Source organism: Equus przewalskii, chromosome 31, assembly GCF_037783145.1.
Source record: "Equus przewalskii isolate Varuska chromosome 31, EquPr2, whole genome shotgun sequence".
NCBI classification, from domain to species: domain Eukaryota; kingdom Metazoa; phylum Chordata; class Mammalia; order Perissodactyla; family Equidae; genus Equus; species Equus przewalskii.
The window spans coordinates 4,688,353-4,704,585 of record NC_091861.1 but is presented as its reverse complement, the minus strand read 5'-3'; the positions used below and the strand labels follow the sequence as shown (position 1 = coordinate 4,704,585).

Sequence of the window (16,233 nt, the reverse complement as noted above, 5' to 3'; positions counted from 1 at the left end):
TCCATAGTACCCAGATGTGCCCCTGCCTGAACTGCGGCTGCTGACTGATCACAGGCCTCCCTCACTGAACTGTGACCTCAATTAGTTAAGACAGATTCACCTCGCAACTCCAGTTCCTCGCACATTATGTAATGATACTCAGTACATGTTTCATGAAGGAATGAACAGTGACAGTCTCTTGAGGAACAGCTTCCTCTCTTGCGGGGCAAGACTGCATGCCTAGGAGGAAGACTCACAAGCAACATGAAATGTTTGTATTTATGTACACACATGCAGTGGGGAAGCATCTTTAAATAAAGATCACTGTGTGTGCGTGCACATGTGCGCATGCATGTATGAAAGAACACCCAGGTGATGGAAGGGTATTTGTTTCCTTTACCTTATTTTCCCCTTTGCTTATAAGTCCCCATGTCTTTTTCCATTGGGATTCCTTGTGCTCAGATAACTATTCGGCACTTTCAACAGCTGTAACTCCTACATACCATGACATTTCTTGAAATTCTTACTCAGTCTTCAGGACAATGTTCCCATGACAGGTATTCTGAACAGGTAAGAATTCTAAAGACCAGAAGACAATGCCACTTCCTCACATTATCAGTTTCCATTCAGTCTTCTCTTCTCCAGATTCAATCATCTCAACTCCTTTAGCTACTTCATCAAGGTAACATGCTGGGCCAGCACATTCAAATGTTTACAGTATGTTAATATCAAAGGAGATTTGTTACTGGCACTCATAAGGAATTAATTATTAATATTCATTTCAATAACTCTCCTTCAATGTTCAGATTGCTGAAGAGTCTGTTGTTGTTTAAAAAAGAAGCTTTCATCACTTTGCTACTGATTTTCAATCTGTGGTCATTCTGCCCCCTCCCAAGATCTTCATATGTCAAACCTGGGTCATTCTAATCATTCTTCATTTTGTCAGCTTAATTAATTTGCAGGTAATCTGAGTTTTATTATAGAAAATTAACAATAGATAAATAATGTTAAAATGTTTTAAGAATAGTTTCAAAAAAATTAGCAATTTGTCGTTCCATGAGGCTAGACAAATAAATTTTAATTTGATGTTTTAAACAGCTCAAATAGTTTTAAATCTTTATATGTTAAATAGTTAAAATGTTAAATAGTTTAAATATTTAAAGAGTTTTAAATTATTATGATCATCTTTAAAAAACAAAATATATTGAAATAGCTGTCACAAAGCATTAGTTATCATATGTAGAAATGATAAGATAAAATGTGAAATTAACAAGGACAATTTTTTAAATTATCCTTTCAATTGGAAATTAAGTCTTTAAAGTGTTTAAGTCTCATCTGTCACCATCATTGTTACGTAGTCCTTGTAATCAACTGAATTCGATTCTGGATCAACTGCAGCAGACAACATTTCTTCCATTTCCGCCTGAGAAAAAGGCTCACCTGGGAGGGACAAGAAGGGAAATCCATCATTTGCGATCTTCTGATGTTTCCCTTTCTCCTCCACTAGCCCGCTTAATCGCCGTGGAGCCCCACACTCCCCCACTGTGTTGCCAGTTACTCTCCCTGGGCTGCAGAGCCAGCATGTCCTGACCGTCCGGAGGGTCACAGAGCACGCTGCTGTGCCCTGGCAGATCCTGCACTTATTCTACTTGCACATATTGTAGCCCAAGCAACCTACAGAATCGATTATTTCAGCCCAAACGCTAGAAGACAAAGACATCATGAGTAAGGTTGTTTATTTATTTAAATTAAAACCATTGAAGTTGTCAAAGAATTAACCTGAGGTCCTAGTTTTATAGGGAGCCTCATCATTATATTTCATAAGGGTATGAAGACAGGATTAAATGGTTGCTGTGCAAAATCGCTGAAGAGCAGATCACAGAGACTTGAAACTGTATTGATTACATCTCTGAATATTGCCTAACCAGGTCTGGTCAGCTTAGTGATGCCAGCTGAACCCAGTGACAGATGCCATTCATCAACCATTTCAAAACAGTCCTCTTTGTTATAGTTTGGCCCAGTGTTCCTGTCAAATGCAACCAAAAGTTGGGCAGAAAATCTGTGGGCTTCAGTCTGATTCAGGTGACAGCTGAGGGCCATCTTGGATACTGGTTTTACCAAGATGAGAAGCAAACTCAGGAAGAATATTGCAAAGACATTGACCACTGAAGTAAATCTTTGTCCTGCTATTAAAAATACAGACACAGGGGGGCCGGCTCCGTGGCCGAGTGGTTAAGTTCGCGCGCTCTGCTGCGGCAGCCCAGGGTTCGGATCCTGGGCGGGGACATGGCACCGCTCGTCAGGCTACGTTGAGGTGGCATCCCACATCCCACAACTAGAAGGACCTGCAACTAAGATATACAACTGTGTATCGGGGGTTTGGGGAGATAAAGCAGAAAAAAAAAAGATTGGCATCAGTTGTTACCCCAGGTGCCAATCTAAAAAAAAAAAAAATACAGACACAGGGGCTGGCCCCGTGGCCGAGTGGTTAAGTTCGCGCGCTCCACTGCAGGCAGCCCAGTGTTTCGTTGGTTCGTGTCCTGGGCGCGGACATGGCACTGCTCATCAAACCACGCTGAGGCAGCGTCCCACATGCCACAACTAGAAGGACCCACAACGAAGAATATACAACTATGTATTGGGGGGCTTTGGGGAGAAAAAGGAAAAAAATAAAACCGTTAAAAAATATTTTTTAAAAAATACAGACACATCCAAATCACCATCTTCCCCCTAAAGAGTCTTATCCCAGCAGGTGAGTTATCAAGGATTGATATCCCCCATATGAGCTGAAGTCACTTGCCTCTACAAACAAGACACTCTAAGTTAGAATTCAGTTAATAATACAGAAATCATTCAAGTAGGGATTTTGATGACAATCATGATAGTATTATCAAACTAGGGCAATGTGCCACGTTCTTCTGCAATCATGCTTACATCCTAATAAAAGAAAGACTGCCAAAATACCCAGACAGACAAATTCTGAATCTTTCCTATACCTGATGGTTAAACAATAAATCCTCTGCTCATGAACTCTGACGGGCACCATGGAAGTCCTTCAAAGAACACTGATAACAAACACTGACGAGAACTACTGTGTGCCAGGCACTGATCTAAGTGCTTCACACATGTTAACTAAGGTAACCTCCCAACCACCTTGAGGGGGGTAAGCACTGCTACCCCCACTTGCAGCTGAGGACACCAGCACACGAAGAGACAAGGCAGCCTGCCCCAGCCAGGAGTGGAAGAGCTGGATCTGAACGCCAGCATCCAGCTCAAGGTCCACGAACTCAACGACTACAGTACTGCTCAGAACAAGGCCTGCTCACCGTACAATGCAGGAGGTGGTCCCACTGCTTCCTTGGGCAAGGAAGAGACATGCAGTGTTCGATTAAGGACGGGAGGAAAACAGCTTAATGATTAAAGCACAAGCTTGGGAGTCAGACTCCCTGGGTTCCAACGCTAAGGTGTCTCATTAGCTTTAAGATCCTGGGCAAGTCACTAACCCCTCTGTGCCTCAGTTTCCCTGTCTGTAAAATGGAGATTATAATAATACTACCTGTCTCATAGGGTGATTATGTCCATCATATGACATCCTGGGCATTTAGAATGCATGGTCTCAAACTGATGAACACTCTGGGGATGGTGTGAAAAGCTGCACTGTCTCTGTATCCACCGCAGCCCGTCCCCGATTTCCCTACTTCAGTCAGTAGCATTACCGTCACACTCATCACCCCAGTGAAAGCCTGCTGACTGGACTCAGCTCCCATCTCTGTCCCTGCTCTCTGTTACTCATCGTGACCCGAGGATCCTGCTGTACACAGTCCTGTTGCATCAAGCTCTTCTCTCATTCCCATTGCCACTGCCAGATCAGGCCCTTATTAGGGGACCTCAAAATGCTGACACAGCCTCTCAACTGGTCTCCCTGGTCTAACCTCTTTCTCACTCATCTAACAAACCTACCAGCACCACACCAACCTTCCCACAATCCCTCTTGCACCAGGTGACTCATCTGCTCAAAACCCTACCATGCTTCTCCACTGCCCGCAGGATGAATTCGGAACTCCTGAGCCCAGGCCTCCACGATCTCGTCCCAGGACCTCTATCTAGAGTCACTTCCTATTGCTTGCCAGCAAGACCCTCTGGGCCCCACCTTCTCACAGGCTCCTGAAATGGTATGCTCCCTCCTACCTCCTAGTTTTTGTTCACAAGTTTTGTCAATCTGCGTCTCCCTCTCATCGGCCCCTCCCCACTCTTCATTCATCTACTCATTCATTCCTTAATTCAACAAATGTTTGTTGAGACTTACCATGTGTGGGGGTGCTACAATGCCTAAGATTTTACCCCTGCTCTCAACAGCTCATCCACAGAAGTTCCGCCTTCTTAACAAACTGATTTTCTCCTTAAGTCTTCCCAGACCATCTTTCCATGCTGGTCTGGCCCATACTGATCTTCCGAAACTCACTTTCTTCTGTCGTCTTATATCTTGAATTGTTTTATAAGTCAGTTTTTTTCCCCCAATAAGACTATAACATCCTTGAGAAAGGGAGATTTTCGTACCATTACCCCTCCCTGCACTTAGCACCCCCGCCTACACACAGTAGGCACACCATACTAATGATATTGAACTATTTTGCACATTTTGACTAAATTCATATTGCCTAATATGATCTAGGATTTACTTCCCTGAAATTAACCCTTAGGATTAAGAAGGTAATGCTCTGAAAGCCCTAACATTTCCATCAAGGTTAATCGTAAGAGAATTTAACAATGTCATAAGAGTTCTTGGGTGGCAACTGTGACTGTCATGTCACCTTATTCTCATTTCCTGTCTTCTCACCCAATGGTGGATGGGTCCAAATGGTCAAACCAGTTGTGCATGGAAATGCAGGGTTAGTCTTCCCTACTCAAAATTACTTGTACTTTGACTCTGCCTCAAGTGATGAGCAACTCTGAATCATTCAGGACTCAATCTGTGAACCAGCAAACTGAACAAAGGAGAGAGAACTCTAACTTTGTGTGGGAGGAGTGGAGGTGACCAGTAAGAGAATGGTTTCAAGAGAACGTCCATCAGGCTCCTGACATTCAGGGAAAACAAAAGTACACATCGGCCTAAGCAGAGAGAATTCCTAAAGGAAATATGTTGGCATATGTAGGTGTGCAGGTATTATGTACAAGGGTGTGTGTGTGTGTGTGTGTGTGTGTAGTTCAAGTTCAAAGCAAATACCTATGGTTCCATTAGCATAAAAAACTAAAAATTCTTGCATGAATTCATATTCAGTTGAGGCTGTATTATCTGTAACTTCACCAACTGAAGAGCTCTTTAAAAAGGAATTTTTATACAGTTCAGATCTTCAGTCTAGTAACAGGCATTGACTTACAGTGATTGACAGCTCGTGTTTTCCAGGCGGCATACTTTTTATTCTGGAAATATTCTCAGTGAATGGGATGACTTCAGTTTACAGAAGTACCATTACACTTTACAAAATCCTATAAGGCAACATCCATCTCCTCTTAACCTACCCTTTGTCCTCTTACCCCCCACAAAACAGAAACCACCCCAAAACCAAAACAGGAACAGTAAATAAGTTTTTTTTAACCAGAATGATTGACTTTAAAGTATTCCCAAGAATTTTTGCATAATTGTTGTTAAATTGTTAATCACTTAAGTCACTGTCATAAGTAATAAATTGCTCTCACCTTCTTCAGTCATATCTTGATCAGTTCTTCCTTAGAAAGGACCACGTTTAGCTGGATCTAAGACTTAGGGGAAAAGAAAAGATAGATGTATTTTTTGTTTGATGAAAAAATCCTACATGATGAATTTTTCGTATAAATATAAATATGTATAAAATCAGGAGATTATACACCTCAAAAGATCAAAGAAGAGTATCTTCTGGAATTGGTCTCTACCTAATTATGCAATAAGAGGAGCAAAGGCCACAGTATTCAGCTCAGTCTCCACGTAATAAATGATCACATAAAATGAAACAAAAGCTGCTAACACATCAAGATAATAATATTTCCCTCACTGAAATATTTTTGGATTTCTAGATATGAAAGTTGAAAGCACTCCACACCCACAGGAAGTACGTAGTTTAAAACCACTGGCATATTTGATGTTATTTATTAGCTTTTCTCAGCGTTATGGAAATGAATTTTTCTGGGAACAAAATGCCTCCAATAAACCAAATATCTTAAGTTAACGCTACACTTTCTCTAGAAAAATAATTAGGGATAATTCTTATTTATCACTGGTAATTCCAAACAGAGTAAGAATGTTGTTATTTATGCTTTTCTGTAGCTTATTTTGCCCTTTAATTACACTTTGCTTATTAGATTAGCACTAAAGTGGTTGATATTTCTCAGTGCCTACCAACTGGTAGTTCAGAAGTGTAGTGAGAAGTTAGAAGGAAGCTGTCCTAGGATAAATATTGGGTGAGTATAATACACAAAATGAAAAAGCCAAGTGTTTGAAATTAATTTAATTCTACTCATTACTGTACCTTAACAATCGCACTGACTTTCTTACCTTCTTTCCAGCAGTACTTCGGTCATCACTGGGAGAAATTTTTCAATCAAATGTATCCAGTGGGGTCTTCTTCCTCTACCTAAACGTTCAATAAAAAATATCCACTTAGTCATTCAACAAATGTTTTGAGCAGCTACGCTTTCCAAGCACTGTGCTGAGTGCTGGGGAGGTGACAATAAGCATATGTGGGCAGGGTCCTTGCTCACAGCGTTTATATTCTGTAGTGGACACATATACTGATCAAAAAACAACAAAGCCAAGTGTCTATGATGTCTATGAAAGCATAAAGAAGGAGCGGAGCGTGGGTCTACACAGCAGAGAAGAAAGGAGACTTATCTAGGCCAGGAGATCAGGAAAGGCAGTCATGAGGACATCACGCTGAGCTGATGTATAAAGGATGAAGAGAAGATAATTAGAAAAAGCAGGGGAGAGACTCTCAGGGAGAGGAAATTACAGGCACTAAGACCCTGCGTCATGCAGTGAAGGCCAGGAGGCTGGAACATGTGGAACAGGGAGGAGAATGTCTCCAGATGAGACTGGAGAGAGAGACGGGGACCAGACAATGCAGGGACTTACCGTCCATGAAATTGCCTTTGGTCGATATCCTAACACCAGCGGCAGATCACTGGAGGTCTCATAGATGTGTGTCTGAAAGATCACACTGGCTGTGGGGAGGTGGCTTCTGCAGTGGTCTAAGCACATATGATAAGGGCTTGGGATAGAGTGGTGGCCATGCAGAGAAGTGGATGGTTTCAAGAAACATTTAAGAAGTAGAATCATTAGGACCCAGTGCTGCATCTAGTATGGACAAGGATGAGGAAAAAGAGGAGTCCAGGACAACTGCCAGGATTGTGACTTGCACAAATGGGATGGAGTGATGCTTCTCCCTGAGATCAGAGCCACTGGATAAAGGACCAGGTTAGGGGACCAACCATTCTATCAAGGATCAAAGAACATATCAAATCATTGTAATACTTATTAAATACCTGGATGGTCCATAGAACTGTGTTATATCACCACTGATTAAGAGAATACTACACCTGAGAAAGAGAATTTTTGGTTCCTAGCACTGTTTGATGAGAATGAGAAAGACTCCTGCCCGTAGGTTCAACTTTGATGGTGTGGCTGAAGAAAATACTATTAATCTTAACTTCATGTCAGGCTATTTACCAGGAGCTGTAAATTTTCCACTCCCTTTCAAAAATCCTATTAAAAGGCTCATAGATCCCAATTCAACAGAGGAGCTTTTAACAGATTTATTCTTTGAGCAAAAAAATAAGAAATCTTAGGTTGCTGCTAAGTGCAGCACACTGTCATCCAAATGACAACTATTTTTTAATGGTTATATGAGATTCTCACCTAGAATGAGTAGAGCCCTTGGACTCCAGTATCAGCAGCAAAGTCATCCATCTGATGACAGAATGATGTGTTTCAGAATTTCTGAGCCCATCAATACTTGAACAATTGTCTTCAGCTGCCTCTAGGTCCAAGGCGAGCATTTTGCAAATTAATGTTCATATGGCTCTGGTGTGTTTGGGTAGCACTCTGTAACTCCCAACCCCCAGGAGCCTCTTAAAATCAAAATGTCAATCTCAGGAGACAACCTTTGGAGGGATAATTTTTAAATTAAAGTGTTGAGCTTCTATTCTGATTACTCCAGACATTTGCTCCAGAAGCTAGAACAAGGGTGTGCGTCTCTTTCTCCCCACCCCCAATAAACCACTATCGAGCAAAGAGTCTCAATCCTGAAAGATCAAAACCCCTCTTTATTTCATGAGCACCCTCATTGATCTACAAACTGTTTTTACTTTTCCATGGGGAGTTCAACTCTACAGCACTCTCTCCATCACATGAGAATTCGCAAACACAGAATATGTGCCCCATGATGCTCCCCCGGCTCCTGCACAACTCCCATGAGCCCTCAGCGCTCTGAACAGTAGGGTGAAAACTGCAGATCATTCTGGCCTGTTAGATGTGTGTGGAGCCCAAACTGCACAGAAATAGTGACTTAAAGCAGATCTCCAACTAATCAGGATAGCAGAAGAGGCATAAATTTTTATTTTTGTTTTCAAAGAGGGATGATGAATAAGCAGAGGCCTTTGTCATTTAAAAGTAAGAGGAAAAATAGGTAAGTCCATCTCCAACTTGGGCAGATTGTGAAAATCTTTCTATGACCCAACACTGTCCTCTAGAGGCCACATCTAATCCGTTCTTCTGTAGAAAAAGATGTCTAAGCAATGGCATAAAAACAGTACAATTATAACATTGATGAACTGGTTAATTACACCAGACACTATTTTTTATTACAAAGGTTTTATTACTATTTAAATAATCCTTTTATTTTAGAATAGTTTGTGATTTACGGAAAAGTTGCAAAGACAGTACAGAGTTCCCATACACCCCCACCAGTTTCCCCCTGTTGCTTACATGAGGATGGTCCAACTAAAGTTGGTTCATTGTCACAACTAGTGAGCAATATTGATACTTTATTATTCACTGAACTTCAAGCTTTATTTGGATTCCGCTAAAAAGAGAAACAAGAAGAGTAGGGTAGAATTCCACTTCTGGGAATCTGGGAACAGGAGTTGGAAGAGGGGAGGATAAGAGGTGGTTCTATTATTTCTGGTGCAGGACAAGCTAGTTACCTTTTTGAGGCAAGAAGTAAGACAGGATGAAAAAACTACTTTCTAGAAATGTTATGCAATGATGGCTCAATGATTATCTAAATCCGCATATTAAAATGCCTTTAAGATATAACAGAAATATATCAAATACTGAACCACATTCTAGACTATGTATATATAATGTGTATATATACAGAGAGAGAAAGAGTCACGGGTTAAGTTTTGTCTTCCCAAAATTCATATGTTGGAGTCCTAGCCTCAGTACCTCAGATGTGACCTACTTGGAGAGAGGGTATTTACAGAGGTAATCAAGTTAAAATGAAGTCATTAGGGTGGACCCTAATCCAATATGACTGGTGTCCTTATAAAAGGGGAAATTTGGACACAGAGACATGCACACAGAGACAACACCATGAACATGAAGACAATCATCTACAAACCAAGGAGAAAGGCCTGGAACAGATCCTTCCCTCACAGCCACCAGAAGGAAGCAGCACTGCCAACACCCTGACTTTGTACTTTTAATCTCTAGAACTGTGAGATGATACATTTCTGCCGTTTCAGCCACTGTTTGCGGTATTTTGCTACAGCAGGTCTAGCAAACTTTCACAGACACGGCACATATGAATCCAAAGACTTTGAATGACCACCATCAAGCATAAGTCCCTACACTTCTCAGCTGGAGATCAGCAAAGTAGATATTCACAATCCAGAAATGATTTTACAGAGTTGATACAGAGAAAATGGTGCAGCTCAGACCCACTTTCTTGAGGAGGAAACTCAAGTAACCAACTTAAAATAAAATGAATTCCAGACAGTTTCCCTAAATTGCAGTAGACTTGTTTGAAAAGACTAAGAACTCGTTGCTATTTCTTCACTTACACCAAAGTCATACTGGGAGATTCACCTGACCTCTGTGTTGATCAAGTTTTTGAAAAAATTAGACATTGCCTTTCTCATAGAAAAATAACACAATATATTCACCATGTTAGACCAAGGATAGTTCAAAATATTCTGATTAAAATCACCCCCTAGAGTCCTCACTTGCAATACAGGGAGAACAGTCGTATCTTCCTCACATGGTTGTTGTGAAGGTTACATGAGACATGTCAAGAAGGTACTCTGTGAACCTTGAGAGTCTGTTATTACTATTATAATTATTATTATTATTTCTATCAACAGTGTAAACACTTCTGGTTCTATATTGTGCAATGACACCTCCTAAAAGAATCACTCTCTGGTGCTGAGATTTCCAATACATCCTCCTTGACCCAGCATACGATCTAACTGTTTAAACAGAAGTTTGGTCCTGCCTCCTCTCTGTAAAATGCAGCATGGAATGTGGGGAGAATGTATTAAATTGCCAGGCATATCCAATACCTTGTCCCTCGCCCCAGGACCCTGCCTGGAGGACAGGCTCTGCGGATTGTCAGCGAGGGCTCCACCTCTGCTGTCTCCCTACGTGCCTCTATGGACTGACAGGAGAGCATGACAGACAGCAACAAAATGCATCCTTCCTCCTCAAAAGACGAAAACAAACGAAACAAACCTATCTTGTTCCTGCAAATATGAATGAGGCAAAGTAAGTTATCATCCAGTTTGTTCCATCCAAGAGGGCTCACGTGCTGAACAGGAGGAAAGTAACCCAGGCGGCACTTCTGAGCACAAAGGGAATGAAACCTCTCTGCAGGAAGAGCCCCCGCTTAGCCTCACGGACCACTTGTGGTGAGTGCGCCTGTACAGTGTGCCAGCGGACGTGCACCTAGGAGACAAGGCCCAGACCCCAGCTCCTCCTCCTGCCAAGGACTGGTGGACCAGGTGACCGTGGAAAACACACTGCTTCCACTGCCACACAGGGCCACCTCTGCGAGGCCACCCTGAGCCTTCCGACATCCACAGTGTCTGCATCCTCCTTCCCAACACGAAGAAGTCTCAAAAAATACGAAAATACCGTGGGATTTTTAATATATCAGCATTTACCTAAGTCTCAAAGCAGGAGGCAATGCTGTTTCTCACTCTGCTTTGGTTAAAGTCACTCTCTTGATCTATTTGCGTGTGAGGAAATTCAGGCGCAGGGAGGTGAAGAGTCTATCCTGGTCCTCAGAGCCAGTCCGGTGTTTGGATGGGATCACAGCCCAGAGTTCTTTAGTCTCATTCCCACAGGGGAAGCATCAGGCCATCTCTTTTCTCATTAAAGCATTATTTAGTTTATTGCTGAGCTCACTGACTAGATGCAATAAAACACACAGTGAGACTTCATTTCTCCCCAGTGACATAACAATCAGTCAGTAAACTGAACTATTTCATGCTTCGCAAAAGCAAGACATCAGTAGTTAAGATGGTTTATGGAGCACCTATATTTCAACTAGTTCCAGGTCACCAAATAAGATATACGTAGGGATTTTTATACTATTTGTAGTAAAAATTATAAAAATCATGAGATATTTCAAGTTACACTCTAAATACCACACGCAAGTTTTGACATAAATCATGTTTCAAACCAAAACATAAATAGAATTTAGAAAATATTTCTCCACCTTAGATAGAATAAAATAAGAACAAAATCTCACCGGCATTTTCCAAAAATATTATCTTTACAAATGAAAACTCTTAAAGTCACCTACTGTAGAAAAATTATTTACTCCAAACATTCCAGAGACTGTTGTGCAAAAATTGGGATACATGACTCTTTTGTGTCAAAGTCTCTTTCTTATTACTGGAACTATCAAAAAAGCATGAATCACCTCTTGGCTGGACCATCAGAGATGTTAAGAATCCACAGGTGGCTAAAGCAGGTGATCGATAAGGCCCCTTCCCACTGAGCGTTTCTACAATTGGAAGCGATGGGAAATCAGTGGCTGTCAAGCCATCCATTTCCTCCATTTTATCCTCTGGGTGGGGGGCTCACGGGGCTCCAGCTACACGAACTGTTTCCCACCCGCGGTTTCGCTTTCTCTCCACCTGGGCACAAATGCCACCCCCAGGACAGTCCTCTCCTGCTGATAGAGGCAGCGAGTTTTGGAACCACTGTCCCCAATAAGGTGCTCTTCTAATCATTTCCACCAAAGCAACTGTTGGAAACGGTGTTGCACTCAAGACTTGAGGAAAACCTCTATCCTGGGTTGACATTTGGTTTCAGCAAAGCGCAGTGGTTAACACAATAAACATCTGAATATAATGATGAATAAAAGTGATCCTCTTTCTCCTTAAGGAGAAAATTCCCTAAAAGAAGTTTGGTCAAGTTGAATATATAAACTTTATTAGGTCCACAGATATATATAACAACACATTAATTTTAAAATATCACTATTTTTACATTTTATATATTTTTAAAGCAATTTTATTCAAACTCTCAAGGCATCTTCAACAACAGAACTTTCTGTTTCTAAGAGTTTGACAACTGTAGACTCCTCACGTAAGTGGAATCCTGAAGTACTTCTTTTTTGTGTCTAGCATATTTCACACAGTATATTATCTTTAAGGTTCATCCACACTGTAGTACATGACAGGATTTCCTTCTTAAAATGTTAATTTTTAAAGATATAACAGCATGGAAGAATTTTCTTGATGTGACATTGAGTAAAAAAGGTAAAATATTCGGGCTGTGTTTGAGTGATGGATACCAGAGAGATCATTCCTCTACATTTTCTTGTCCAATTTTATTTAATCAGCACATCTGTTTTTTAATAATGACAACTTTATAATAATATGGGAAATGGTTGTAAAATAATTAGGTGAAGAAAGCAAGTTTCACAATTGTAGGTACTGATTCGTACTATAAGGTTACAGCCATGTTAAAACATATGCAGGAAAATAACAAGGAAGGAAGTGCACTAAAATCCCAACAATGATTATAATTAAGGTGATGTACTGGTTAGCTCATCTTTGACAAAAGAGCCAAGAACATACAACGGGGAAAGCAAAGTCTTCAATAAATGGTGCTGGGAAAACTAGACAGCCACATGCGAAAGAATGAAAGTAGACCGCTATCTTACACCACACACAAGAATTAACTCAAAATGGATTAAAGACTTGAATGTAAGACCTGAAACCATAAAACTCCTAGAAGAAAATACACTACATAGTACGCTCTTCGACATCCGTCTCAGCAGTATCTTTTTGAATATGTCTCCTCAGTCAAGAGAAACAAAAGAAAAAATAAACAAGTGGTACTACATCAAACTGAAAAGTTTTTGCACAGCAAAGGATACCATCAACAAATGAAAAGACAACCAAACAACTGGGAGAAGATATTTGCAAATCATATATCTGATACGGGATTAATTTCTAAAATATATAAAAAACATATAATTCAACAACAAAAGACAAACAACCTAGTTAAAAAATGGGTAGAAGATCTGAACATTTTTCCAACAAAGATATACGGATGGCCAATAGGCACATGAAAAGATGTTCAACATCACTAATTATTAGGGAAATGCAAATCAAAACCCTAAAGAGATATCACCTCACACTCATCAGAATGGCTATAATTAAAAAACACAAGAAATAAGTATTGGAGAAGATGTGGAGAAAAGGGAACCCTTGTATCCTGCTGGTGGGAATGTAAATTGGTGCAGCCACTATGGAAAACATTATGGAGATTCCTCAAAAAAATTAAAAATAGAACTACCATATGATCCAGCTATTTGACTTCTGGGTAGCTATCCAGAGAATACTAAAACACTAATTTGAAGAGATATATGCACCCCTATTTTCATCACAACATTATTCACAATAGCCAAGACTTGGAAACAACCTAAGTGCTCACAGATGGATGACTAGCTAAATTATGATATGGGTTATGTATACAGCAGAATACTACTCAGCCATAAAAAAGGTGAAATCTTGTCTTTTGCAACAATACGGATGGACCTTGAGGGTACGATACTAAAGAAAATAAGTCCAGAGGGGAAGGGAGTAGGGGGATGCCTGGTTCTGCTGCCTGCAAGGTCCCGGGCAAGTTGTTTGGTCCCTCTGAGCCAATTTTCCCATCTGTACAGTGGGACTAATGAGACGACAGCTGGACTCAAAGTGTGGTCCATGGACTGGTAGCCTCAGCATCTCCTGAGAGCCTGTTAGAAATGCCGAGTCCCAGGCCCCGCCCCAGACCTCTGCATTTTAACAAGATCCCCAGGTTGCTTTAGAAGCATTCTTTGAAGGAGGAAAAGTGTGGCCCCAGGTCTCCATAATGAGAAGTGGCTTGAAGCTAGAGGGTGGCCAGGCTGTGCAGGGCGCATCTCACACCTCATCTCATCTAATGACTGGCCTGAAAGCCCAGAAGTCTCAATTACAGCTCGCTGGACAGAGGGTGATTATCAAATTGAAGAGAACATGGCAAATTAGTTAAGCTCATGCTTGGGCCTCATCGGCACCTCTGAGTACCAGCGCCTGCCTAGAGCCTCTCCTCCCGCCTCCATGGGGAAATGAACACTAACGCTTGACTTGTTTCGGAGTTGGGCTGCTTGGCGTGTGTGGCCTTGTTTTGGCAAGAACTTGGGAAAGGGCCTTGATTCACACACACAGAGATAACTGTTTTAAGATGCATGTGCTTCCAATCAAGATGCCACCCAGCTCCCTGCCATTCCTGCTGCTGAGCTGCGTGCAAGCTCAGGGTCCCCATAGGGAGGGACCAGGGGCGCCTGGAGTAAGAGTACTGGGTGGTGCTAGGGTGGGTGGACTGGGGATCCAGGGGTCACCTGCTGAGGGACCAGGTAGAGGTGCTCATCAAAATCTTATCAGCTGCAAGGGGCACTGGCCATGAACGGCGGTGCAGCCATCTGGGTGCAGCTCTGCCTTCTGGGGGTGTTTGCCCTGGAGAGGGGAGGTCAGACCTGAGCCCCAACTGCTCTCTTTGAAGATAGGAAGTCTTTGTTGATGAGAAAAGGGCTTCCTCTGAGGCTCCAGGAGGGTGAAAATGGAGGGAAGGAGGTGGATCTCGGGGTTTCAGCTGGTACTCAACAAAATGTTCCAACCAGAATGCCTTCTCAAAATGGACCGGGAAGTCCAGTGGGACCATAGCAGAGAAGGTAAGCCAGGGCACTCCTGCCTGGGAGGCTTGGTTCAGATCTGGTGGCAAATCCTAGTGCCTATGGGGGCCTGGCAGGTCCTAGAGATGCATGAAACCAGATGGGTGGGGACTAATGGGGCAACACCTCCTTGCCAACTGTCACCATGTGTAGGAGGTGGGCCCAGGGCTGCAGGACCTCCTGCTCTTCCAGAAGGCAGTGTGTCCCAGTGACCAAGGATGTGGGCTCTGAGCTTGGCGGCCAGGGTTTAAATGTCACTCTGCAAATACTTAGCTGTGTGATCTGGGTAAGTCACTTTGCCTCTCCGCACCTCAGCTTCCTCATATGTGAAATGCAGATAATAACGAAACCTCAGAGGATTTTTAGTTAGGAACAAGTTAATCTGCATGAAGCTCCTAGAATAGTATCTGGCACAAAGAACATGCATAATGAATGTTAGCTATTTCTATTTTTAAGAAATCAGAAATCCAGATTTATATGAAATATTTAGCTTTTAAAGTACTGGCAACAAATTAAAAAAGAAAAAATCCAAAACACTGTGTAGGCTAAAAATCCTGAACACACGGGTAGGCTGAACTTGCCTGTGGGCGCCAGTCTGCAGTTTCTGGTTTCAATGGCACTGCGGTTCTCTTGCCCTGGCAACGAGTAGGAAACAAGCAGGTTTTCCCTGGTTTTCTTGGGGCGAGTCAGGCTCCCCTGCTTCAAGTCTGGCAAGCTGCAAACACAAACCATGTTCTCTCCCTCCACAACCCCCACAAGGTGGCCCACACTGCCGGTCAGGACCCGGCCACTGGGCAGATCCCCAGTACCTTCTGAGACGTCTGCCTCTTCTGGACTCTAACAAGGCAGAACCAGTGGGGCCACCTATGGGGTCTTATAAGGCTGGGTTCCCATGCTGAGGTCTGCTGGGGACTAAAGGGGGCAATTGTGAGAGGAAGTGTTTGCATGACTTCCTCTGGGTCGGGGGGCATGCACGGGAGTGACAGTGGAGAGGTCCCTCTGGGGTCTTACTGAGGCTGCCTGGCGTTGAGGAGAGCTCTCAGCTGCGAGTCTCATGGCCTGGGTTCTCGTC

At 42.3% G+C, this 16,233-nt stretch overlaps 1 long non-coding RNA gene across 1 annotated transcript; it reads right to left on the bottom strand.

The window, feature by feature from the left end:
* Positions 1-1,036: 1,036 nt before the first annotated feature.
* On the bottom strand, positions 1,037-15,876 carry LOC139080674 (uncharacterized). The gene is made up of 4 exons (XR_011535373.1): positions 15,739-15,876; positions 6,509-6,583; positions 5,677-5,739; positions 1,037-1,419 (listed from the first exon to the last, which is right to left on the bottom strand). It is a non-coding gene; the product is annotated as an uncharacterized lncRNA (long non-coding RNA).
* Between the last annotated feature and the right edge of the window lie 357 nt (positions 15,877-16,233).